Source organism: Sminthopsis crassicaudata, chromosome 1, assembly GCF_048593235.1.
Source record: "Sminthopsis crassicaudata isolate SCR6 chromosome 1, ASM4859323v1, whole genome shotgun sequence".
Taxonomy (NCBI): domain Eukaryota; kingdom Metazoa; phylum Chordata; class Mammalia; order Dasyuromorphia; family Dasyuridae; genus Sminthopsis; species Sminthopsis crassicaudata.
Window position 1 is genome coordinate 57,198,751 of NC_133617.1, and position 12,065 is coordinate 57,210,815.

At 41.3% G+C, this 12,065-nt stretch overlaps 1 pseudogene; it reads left to right on the plus strand.

Moving 5' to 3' along the window:
* Positions 1-900: 900 nt before the first annotated feature.
* On the plus strand, positions 901-2,620 carry LOC141563747 (elongation factor 1-alpha 1 pseudogene; annotated as a pseudogene).
* Positions 2,621-12,065: the final 9,445 nt, after the last annotated feature.

The following is a 12,065-nucleotide window of genomic DNA, read 5'->3' on the forward strand; positions in this document are numbered from 1 at the left end:
CCCTTAGAACCCAGGATGTCAGAGCTGGAAGGGCCCTTAGAACCCAGGAGGTCAGAGCTGGGAGGGCCCTTAGAACCCAGGATGTCAGAGCTGGAAGGGCCCTTAGAACCCAGGAGGTCAGAGCTGGGAGGGCCCTTAGAACCCAGGAGGTCGGAGCTGGGAGGGCCCTTAGAACCAGGATGTCAGAACTGGGAGGGCCCTTAAAACCAGGAGATCAGGGCTGGGAGGGCCCTTAGAACCTAGGAGGTCAGGGCTGGGAGGGCCCTTAGAACCCGGGATCTCAGAGCTGGGAGGGTCCTTAGAACCCAGGAGGCCAGAGCTGGGAGGGTCCTTAGAACCCAGGAGGTCGGAGCCGGGAGGGCCCTTAGTACCCAGGAAGTCAGGGCTGGGAGGGCCCTTAGAGCCCAGGAGGTCAGAGCTGGGAGGGCCCTTAGAACCCAGGATGTCAGAGCTGGGAGGGCCCTTAGAACCCAGGATGTCAGAACTGGGAGGGCCCTTAAAACCAGGAGATCAGGGCTGGAGGACCCTTAGAACCCAGGAGGTCAGGATTGGGCAAGACCTTCATGATAAAAATCTCAATGCTGGGAAGGCTTCTAGAGATGGTCCAGGTTGATCCAAAGACATGGATGGAATGCTGGGCTTGGAATCAGGAAGATGCCTTCTTAAGTTCAAATATAGCCTTGGATGCTTATTAGCTATCCTGGGCAAATCACTTAATCCTGTTTGTCTCAGTTTCCTCATCTGCAAAATGAACTGGAGCAGGAAATGTCAATCCATTTCAGTATCTTTGCCAAGAAAACCCCAAATGGGGTCACCAAATGTTTGACATGAGTGAACAACAACAAAGTTCAACCCAATATCATTTTTCTTGAAACCGATATTGAGCTTTTTTCGCAATGGGTTTGCCGCCAGAACACAGGTGTTGTGAAAACCATCGATAAACCTCCACAAAAATGGGCAAGGAAAAGACTCACATTAACATTGTCGTCATTGGACATGTAGACTCTGGCAAGTCCACCACCACTGGGCACCTCATCTACAAATGTGGTGGGAATGATAAGAGAACCATTGAGAAGTTCGAGAAGGAGGCTGCTGAGATGGGAAAGGGCTCCTTCAAATATGCCTGGGTCTTGGATAAACTAACGGCTGAACGTGAGCGTGGTATCACTATTGATATCTCCCTGTGGAAATTTGAGACCAGCAAATACTATTGATGCTCCTGGACACAGAGACTTTATCAAGAACACGATTACAGGCACATCTCAGGCTGACTGTGCTGTCCTGATTGTTGCCGCTGGTGTTGGTGAATTTGAAGCTGGTATCTCAAAGAATGGGCAGACCCGTGAGCATGCCCTTCTGGCCTACACATTAGGTGTGAAACAACTGATTGTTGGTGTAAACAAAATGGATTCCACCGAGCCCCCCTACAGCCAGAAGAGATACGAGAAAATTGTCAAGGAAGTCAGTACTTATATCAAGAAAATTGGCTACAACCCTGATACAGTAGCTTTTGGGCCAATTTCAGGATGGAATGGTGACAACATGCTGGAGCCAAGCTCTACTATGCCTTGGTTTAAGGGATGGAAAGTCACCCGAAAGGATGGGAATGCTAATGGAACTACACTGCTTGAAGCTTTGGATTGCATCCTGCCACCAACTCGTCCAACTGATAAGCCCCTTCGTCTACCCCTCCAAGATGTCTACAAGATTGGTGGCATTGGTACTGTACCTGTTGGCCGGGTAGAAACTGGTGTTCTGAAACCAGGCATGGTGGTCACCTTTGCCCCAGTCAATGTCACAACTGAAGTAAAATCTGTTGAAATGCACCATGAAGCTTTGAGTGAGGCTCTGCCTGGGGATAATGTCGGTTTCAACGTCAAGAACGTGTCTGTCAAAGATGCCCGCCGTGGTAATGTGGCTGGCGATAGCAAGAATGACCCACCTATGGAAGCTGCTTGTTTCACTGCACAGGTCATTATCCTGAACCATCCAGGCCAAATCAGTGCTGGCTATGCACCTGTTCTGGATTGTCACACTGCTCACATTGCTTGCAAGTTTGCTGAACTGAAGGAGAAGATTGATCGTCATTCTGGGAAGAAGCTGGAAGATGGCCCTAAATTCCTGAAATCTGGTGATGCTGGTTCCAGGCAAGCCTATGTGTGTGGAGAGCTTCTCTGATTATCCTCCTCTGGGTCGTTTTGCTGTTCGTGATATGAGGCAGACTGTTGCAGTTGGTGTCATCAAGGCAGTTGACAAGAAGGCTGCTGGAGCTGGCAAGGTCACAAAATCTGCCCAGAAGGCCCAGAAGGCTAAATGAATAGTCTGTACAAAACCTGCCACCCCAGTCTTAATCAGTGGTGGAAGAATGGTCTCAGAACTGTTTGTCTCAATTGGCCATTTAAGTTTAATAGTAAAAGACTGGTTAATGATTACAATGCATCGTAAAAGCTTCAGGAGGAAAGGAATGTTTTTGTGGACCATTTGTTTCGCGGCAGTTTTAAGTTATTAGTTTTTAAAATCAGTAATTTTTAAATGGAAACAACTTGACCAAAAATCTGTCACAGAATTTTGAGACCATTAAAACAGTTTAATGCGAAAAAAAAAAAAAAAAAAAAAGAAACTGATATTGAGAGATATGAAAGGATTTGTCCAAGATCCCACAGATGATGAACTTGCAGGGGTAGAATTCAAATTGATAGCTTTTGGTTCCAAGTTCAGTATTCTTTCCATGGCTCTATCATGCCTCCTATACCCCCAAAGGAGTTGTTCCTTACAGATTTTAATGCATCCATAATCTCAATAATTTAGGAGGTATAAACAATAAAATGCTAGGCTTCCAGTCTGGTGAGTAAAGCTGGCCTGGAATTGGTCAGTTGAAAGGCTTGAGTTTAAATACTGCCTTGATATTGTGTAGACCTATTTAAGTCACTTGACCTCAGTTTCCTCATCTGTAAAAAGGGGGTAATAGTACCTTACACTGCCTCCCATGTACTCCATGATTCATTGCCTTCCTTACTTGTACTTTCCTGCCTCTGGGGCAATTTCTGGGACCTGGAATGGATTCCTCCTCCCTTTATTATCAACCAAATAACAAGTGTCTACTATATACCAAACACTGTGCCAATTGTCAAGGGTACAAAGAAAAGGTAAAGGAATCTCGTCCTCAAAGGAAGACAAGGGAAGGCATAAATTTTTAGGGGCACTAATGAATTGAGAGGAAGGAAAGGTTTCGTAGAGAACCTGGTATTTGAATTGTGTCATGCAAGAGAAGAGAAATTTCAAAGGCAAGAATGAAGGGGGAGTAATTCTAGGACTTGAGATAATGCTCACAAAGGCAGGAAGGTGAAAACAGAACATCACCCAAGAGGAATGGAAACAGGCCTGTTTAGTTGGAAGACCAATTAAGTGAAGAATCTGAAACAAGCCTGGGAGCTCACTGTCCATTCTTAGCAGTGTCAGCCCATGATGAATGAGTGAATGAATAAATGAGCATCTGTTTTTTTGTTGTTGTTTGCTGAGGTAATTGGAGTTAAATGACTTGCCCAGAGTCACACAGCTCAGGAAGTGTTAAGTGTCTGAGACCAGATTTGAACTCGGGTCCTCCTAACTTCAGTGCTGGTGTCCTATCTACTACACCAACTCATTGCCCCAATGAGCATTTGTTTAAAAAATACCATGCTAAACACTGGGGATATGGAGAGGAAAAAGTCAAGACAGTCTGCTCTCAAGGAGCTCATTCATTAACTGGGGAAGAAAGCTCAGCATTGGGGTAAATGGAGGCCCAAAAGGATGTTTCAGCAGGGTGACTGGCAAGACACAGAATTCCTTGGGTTAACACAGTTTATTGAGATGATGTCAGGGAGAAGAGCAAGAAGGTAAGGCAGGGGAGATGGGAAAGCCTGCTGGTGTTCTATATCATCAGAAGGAATGAGAGCAACTGGATCTATGTTCCAAAGAGAACATAACAGAGGGAAAAGGACGCACATGTGCAAAAATGTTTGTAGCAGCCCTTTTTGTAGAAGTAAAAAGTTGGAAACTGAGTTGGATGCCCATAAATTGGAGAATGGCTGAGCAAGTTATGCTATGTAAATATAAAAGAAAATTATTGTTCTATAAGAAATGATGAGCAGGTTGATTTCAGAAGGGCATAGAAAGACTTACATAAAGATGTTGAGTGAAATGAGCAGAACCAAGAGAACATAGCAACAAGATGATGTGATGATCAACTGTGATGGACTTGGCACTTTTCAACAATGAAGTGATTCAAAGCAATTCCAAAAGACTTGTAATGGAGAGAGCCATCTGCATCCAGAGAGAGGACAATGGAGACTGAATGTGGACCAAAGCATAGTATTTCCACCTTTTTTTTGGTTGTCTTTTATTTGCTTGTTTTTTCCCCTCATGTTTTTCCCTTTTGATCTGATTTTTCTTGTGAAACATGAGCAATATTAGAAATATATTTAGAAGAATTGAACATATTTAACCTCTATTGGGTTGCTTGATGTCTTGGAGAGGGGGGGAAAGAGGAAGTAAAACTAGGAACACATGGTTTTGCAAAGTTGAAAGTTGAAAACTGTTTTTCCATGTATTTGTAAAAATAAAATACTATTAAAACCAAAAAGACATTTAAAAAGCAGTCAAACAGCCTGGGAGAAGGGGGAAAGCAAAAAGAGAAGGCAGTCTTTCCTCATGGAAAGCTTTTCCTGATGTCTAGTCATCCTCGGTGGGATATGCATATCGCCATGGTTCAGTTGTTTTCAATCATTTCTGACTCTTCGTGACCCCATTTTTTTTTTGTTTTTGTTTTTGTTTTGTTTTGGTTTTTTTGGCAAAAGATACTTGGAGTGGTTTGCCATTTCCTTCTTTAACTCATTTTACAGATAAGGAAACTGAGGCAAGCAAGATTAAGAGACTTGTTCAGGGGCACATAGCTGATAAGTGTCTGAGACTACATCTGAACTCATGTCTTTCTGATTCTGGGCCAGGGGTTCTATCTACCACAAACCTATCATGAGCTAATGCACCGACTGCTCATCTAGCAACCTGCTGTAATCTGTGGAGTATATATTGCTGAGAGTGGGGTGAAGGAGATGGAGCTGGAATTAGAAAGAGTCAAGAGGATCTGGGTTTAAATCCTACCCCATATACTTTGTAACTATAACTGTATCTGTCTGTCCTCTTAGCACCCAACAGCCAAGAGGCACAGTACGTAGAGTACTAGATGTGGAGTCAGGAAAACCTGAGTTCAAAGCGGCTTCAATACTTACCTGTTGTATGATCCTAGGCAAGTCACTTCACTTGTCTACCTCAGTTTCCCTTTCTGTAAAAAGGGAAATAATAGTAACAACTACCTCTTTAGGGTTATCATGAGGATCCAATTAGATAATAATTGTCAACTGCTTAGTGCCTGACACATAGTAGGCACTTAATAAAAACTTAATCTTATCTGAGTGGAGACATATCTTTCCACATCTCCAAAATGAATATAAAAAGAGTTTGCAAACTCCCTGCCTCCCAGGGTAGCTGTGTAGACATCACTGCCTAAAGTCCCATTGCCATGAGTTGAAATAAGAGCTTTTATTTCTCCTCACATACTGGGTTTTTTAGTTGTAGTGCTCAAGAGGGAGCTTCTGGAGTAGGGTGGGCCTAGACTCGTCACACGCAATAAGGGAGGCTCCGAAGGACTTCAGATGGATCTTCAGGCAATTTCTCTTCCTTTAGGGCTCAGCATCAACTGTTCTTTCCGACATTGGCAGAGACCTCTGAGGGAGAACAAGTGGTCTCTGTTTCTATCTCTTTAGATATAAATAATCAGAGGGTTATTGAACAAGATCATGATTGGAATTACAAACTTTTTGCTGTTTCTCACATGGGTCTTAACCATTTCTTGATTTCATATCTTTGTAGAATTATCTCCCTTTTGGTCTCTCAGAATCCCAAGCTTCAATTTAAGCATTTCTATCTGCCTTTCTTATCTACTCCAGATGATAGAGACTTCCTTGTATCTGTATCTGTAGATACTGGAAAGCTAGCATGATATATTCAATGGAAAGCCTCCAAGAAGCTAAGACTTGAGTTCAAGTTGGACTTTTGAGGCATATTAGTTGTGTGTGACCCTGAGCAAATCACTCAAGTGTTCTATTTAACTTTTTGTTGTTTAGTCATTTGGGGGGTTGTGTTTTGTTTTGAGTTTTTGGTAGGAGGCTGGATTTGAACTCCAGATGAGTCTTCCTTACTCCAGGTCAGATGCCCTGCCCACCATGCCACCTAGCTGCCAATAGTTAACCCTCTAAGGGAATAAATTGCAATTTTGTCACCCAGAGAGTCCCATATACACAAATGAAATCACAGGACTAGATCTTTACATATACCATGCATATGTGTACAAGTTTTCTCCTCCGTTTGTATAGAAGCCCTTGAAGTCAAGTCAGGCAGTCAACAAGCATCTATTAAGCACTTACTATATGCCAGTTACAGTGCTAAGTGTTAAACATACAGAAAAAGTCAAAAAACAGCCTCTGTTTTCATGAAGTTAGACAGTGGTCTAACCCAGGAAGCCAACATGTACATATGTACAGACAAGAAACATGGAGGATAAATTGAGGATTATCTCAGAAAAGCTGGGAAAGGCTTTTTGCAGAAGGTGGGGTTTTATCCGAGACTGGAAGGAAGCCAGGGCAGCCAGGGTGAAGAGCATTCCAGACATGGAGATCAACCAGGAAAAATGCCCAATTAGAGATGGGGTGCTAGAGTTGAATAACAGGAAGAATGATAGAATCACTGGATTGAAATGGATATGAAAGGGAAGATTGGGAAGGCAGGATGGAGCCAGCTTATGAAAGTCTTTAAAAGCCAAGCAGAAGATTTTGTATTTGATCCTGGGGGTAATAGGGAGCCACTAGAATTTATGGAGTAGAGTCATGACATGTTTTAGAAGGATCAACTATAAAATCCATTTAGAAATGTCTTAAAAGAGAGATGGATATTTGTGACTGGAAATCAGGGACAAACAAAGCTGGGAATCATCAGTATAGAGATCATAATTGAATCCATGGGATCTGATGAGATTACTAAGTGAAATAGTATAAAAAAAGGAAGGAAGAGGATGCAGCACAAAACTCTGCAGGACACCCAGGTATGACCCGAATGAAAATCTGACAAAGAAAACTAAGAAGACATCTGAACAAGTAGCAGGAGAAACAGGAAAGACTAGTGTTACCAAAACACAAAGAAGAGAGAGCATGGTGGAGAAGAGGGTGATCTTAGGTACTCTGGTACCTAAGCCTATATCAGGATCAAGAAGGATGAGAATTGGGGAACAGCTAGGTGGTGCAGTGGATAGAGCACCAGCCCTGATGTCAGGAGGACCCAAGTTCAAATCTGACCTAGGTACTTAATACTTCCTAGCCATGTGACCTGGGTAAGTCACTTAACCCCAATTGCCTCAAAAAAAAAAAAATTATGAGAATTGGGGGGGGGGGGAAACCGAAACCATTAAACTTGACAAGTAAGGAATCATTGTTAACTGAATTAGAGCACTTGCATTTCATTTTTAAATTTATTTAGTATTTCCCCCAGTTACATATAAAACACATTTGTTTACATTTGTTTTTAAAACTTTTGAGTTCCAGATTCTTTCCCTTATTCCCACCTCCAACCCCCATCAAGAAATCACATGTGAAGTTATACAAAATATTTCCACAAGTCACATTGTTTTAAAAAAAACATAGCTATCCCACCCTGATAAACAAGAAACTCCCTTAAGAAAAATAAAGTTAAGAGCCAGAGAGCGAATGCTTCAATCTGTATTTAGACACAATCAGTTTCTTCTCTGAGTATGGATAGGAGTTTTCATCATCAGTCCTCCAGAGTAGTCGTGGATCATTGTGCTGCTGAGAATAGCAAGAGAATAGCGAAGTCATTCTTTGCTGGCCATCCCAGAACACTGCTCTTACTTTGTATATGGCACATTTCACTTTGCTTGAGTTCCTGGAGGACTTTCCTGGTGTTTTTCCTAGAGCAGTTTCATTTGAATGATGAAGTCGGAAGTCAGGCAGCAGAGTTAAAAAGAATGAGAGAAAAGAAGGGGAGAGCTCAGGTCTTCCTGCCTCTGAGCCCTGCACTCTCTCTGTGTCACCTAACTGAATCAGATAAATGGATATACAAATACAGTGTGGACAGCTAGGTGGTGGTGCAGGGGATAGAGTACTTGACCTGAATAGGGAATCTTCCTAAGTTCAAATCTGGCCTCAGACACTTACTAGCTGTGTGATCCAGGACAAGTCACTTAGCCCTGTTTGCCTCAGTTTCCTAGAGCTGGGGAAGGAAATGGCCAACCACTGCAGTAGTTTTGCAAAGAAAACCCCAAATGAAGTCACAAAGAATCAGACACAGTTAAACTATACACTTCTTGTTGGGCTGGGAAATTGGTCAATAAGCATTTTTTATTAAGTGCCTCACTCCCCTGATGTCATGGTCTCTTAGAGAACAAAGGACAAACAACAACAAAATTTTTTAAGTACTCACTCTGTGCCAGGTACTGTGCTTAAGTGGGAAAAACAAAGAAAAGCAAAAACAATCCATGCCTTCAAGAAGTTCATAGTCTAGGGAGACTAAAAGACAGAAAATACAAGCTCCATATGGAGCAGAAGGAAAATTGGAGAGGAGAGGGAACTGGAGTTATGACTTGCCCAGGGTCCCACAGCCAGTAAGTAACAGAGGCTGGATTTACACCCAGGTCCTCCTAACTCCTGGCCTGGTGCTCTATCCATTGCATCTCGTAGCCACCCCTTATTTTTTTTTAATCAACAAACAATAAATAACAAAGAATTCTCAATTGTGTTACTATGAAGATATGGTCTGCAGTGAATTTTTTTTATTTTTTATTTATTTATTTATTTATTTTTTTTTTTGCAAAAGTCTGCTTCTTTTCTCATTATCATTTGGAAGACTTTCAATACATATGTAAATTATAAAATCTTGAAAGGATTTTGTAGCAATTAGTAAATGGGTAAATGGATCCATAGTTGCCAGTGTTTTCTCTTTATTTTATGTACTGATAACAATACCATCTGTGACTGTTTCCATTTTTTGGAATCTTCCTTTTTTTGACATCTTGAAACTCAACACCTAGCTGTCTTCCAGCAGAAATTTCTTCAAGTCCAGTTTCAATTTCCACTTATTATAAATTATCTGTAAATTATAAATATATTTTCTTATTATTATTAACTTAGAATTCATGGTCTAACCCAGTGTAAGAATTTATAAGCCCAACAACAAACTATAAGTAAATTGGCTGCTGTTCATTCTCCTCCTTTTAAGAATCTAATCTTCCCATCTTTGCTTGACTCAAAAGGACTTTTTGCCTGATTTAGATTAGCCTATATTTTACTAAGGAAAATGATTTCTTAAAGGAAAATTTAAAAAAAAAGTTAAGAGCAGAGTTTGCAATCTCAACTTCCTCAGAACCCTCACTGCAGTAAAAATGAAATTAACATTTGCTCTTAAAATGCACAAGCTGAAATCTCTATTTCTTCCTCCCAGTCTGATCTATGGGTGTTTCCCAGAGGCCCCCAAATGGTTTTTTTGTTTAGGGAAGCAATCTCCAGTGAGTCCTGCTTTTAAAGTCTCATGAGGAAAGGGAGAAAACCACCTTGTTCCTCATTCTGTTGCTTTCGACCACTACTAAGTGGGGTGAGAGCTCTCCCCTTACAGGTTTTCTAATTATTGTTATATAAACTCCAAGTCACCACTTTGGCAGGCCTGTCCTTGTATTCCTTAGCTCAAAAAGGACTGCTAAGGCTAAGTGTTACACATAAAAAATTCTTGTGATGATTTGGCTTTATTGAATCTCATGCCAAAGTTTTAGCAAGCATCTTTTCCTTTCTGGGTGTTGTTTTTTTTTTTAATTCTGTTTTTCAAGGATAGTGCTCTTAATCTACCATTATCCCCCTCCCGCCCCCCGCCAAGTACAAATAAGTTTGTACTCTGAAATAGTTTGTTCCTGGCTTACTATGGCTTTTTTTTAAATTTTCAAAACATATGCATGGATAATTTTTCAACATTGACCCTTGAATAGCCTTGTGTTTCAGATTTTCCCCATTCCCCCCACTCCCTTCCCTAGATGGCAAGCAATACAATATATGTTATACATGTTACTATATATGTTAAATCCAATATGTGTAAACATGTTTATACAATTTTCTTGCTGCACAAGAAAAAGAAAAAAAGAGTAAGAAAACAAAATGCAAGAGAACAACATCAAATGGAGTAAGGATGTTATGTTGTGATCCACATTCAGTTCCTAAGTCTGTAGTCACGTTCATCAGAATTGATCATCGCATACTATTGATGTTATTTTACAACGATCTCCTGGTCCTGCTCATCTCACTCAGCATCAGTTCATGTAAGTCTCTCCAGGCTTTGAAATCATCCTGTTGGTCATTTCTTACAGAACAATAATATTCCATAACATTCATATACCATAACTTATTCAGCCATTCTCCAGCTGATGGGCATCCACTCAGTTTCCAGTTTCTGGCCACTACAAAAAGGGCTGCCTGGCTTCTATGTTGATTGAAAAAAAGGTCAAGATTTTACTGACTGAGATTTCTGGACTCTTTTGGCTTCCTTCTTGTGGTTACGGCTTTGTTAGAGAGACAGAGCCAGAAGCATTGACCTTTGTGGCAGGCACTGTGCTGAACCCTAGAGATGACAAAACAGGTAAAAACAATCCCAGCTCACAGTCTAATGAGTAATGAACTCTTATATGCGGATGGGGAAACACCATGACGAGGCTGAATCCTATGGTGGAAATTTTGAGGTGGTAGTGGGGGGACATAGGTTGGATTAGATGGCTGCTAGGTTCCTTCCAATTCTCAAATTCTTTGTAATAGGAAAAAAAGACAAAGGCAGAGAGAAGGAAAAATAAGAGCTGAAGGGAAAGAGAAAAGGACCTACATGTATGAAAATATTTATAGCAGCTCTTTTTGGGGTGGCTAAGAATTAGAAACTGAGAAGATATCTATCAATTGGGAAATGGCTAAACAAGTTATGGTATATGAATGGAATGGAATACTATTTTTCCATAAGAAATGATGAGCTGGCAGATTTCCGAAAAAACCTAAAAAGACGTTCATGAACTGATGCTGACTTAAGCGAGAGACTCGAGAACATTGTACCCAGTGACAACACCATTGTGTAGCAATCATCTATGACAGCCTTGGCTCTTCTCCGAAATCCAAGACAATTCCAAAAGACTCATGATGGAAAATGCTGATCACATCCAGAGAAAGAACTGATGGACTCTGGCTGCAGATGGAAAGCATATTATTTTCAGTTTCTTTGGTTTTTCCTTGTTTTTTCCTTTTTGTTCTGTTTCTTATTTCACAATGTGACTAACAGAGCAGCATCAATAGATAAAAAGACACAACATCTCACAATTGAGCCTCCTGGGCTACACCCCTACAATGAGCTGATCCTTCTTCAGGGGGAGATCTTTCCAAAAAGACCATGAAGGGAAGGCCCCAAAGAAGGTAGAGCAAAATCAGGAAGCTGTCCTCACTCACTGTAGGGACCAAATAAGGAGAGAGGAATTTCCCTAGGGTGAGAAGCTCTTGAACACAAGCTGTTCTGGGAACCCCAGGGAGTCTTGAGGTAAAGATGGGATTGTCCAGTTCTCTCTGCTCATGTTCCTGCTTTTCCCTTCCTCTTTTCCTTTTTTTCATTCTTATGTGTCAAAAATAAAAAGAGAAAAGAGAGACAGAGACAGAGAGAAGTGAGACAGAGGCAGAGATACACACATAGAGAGACAGAAACAGAGAGACAGAGAGCCTCAGAATCAAGCTCCTTTCCCCTAATCTGGCACTGGTCTTTTCCATCTCCTACTTCCTACCAGGATAGTGTAAATATTATTGTCTCTGTTATAAGAAGACAGGTTGAGAGAGATTAACCAGTTTCCTCCAGCACAGCCTAAGCCTTCTGACTCATTGTCTTGGGCAACCAGACTCCAGCCTTGTCCCTGGACTTCTTCTTCCTCTGTTTCTTCCTAATTTTCTCTCATTCTT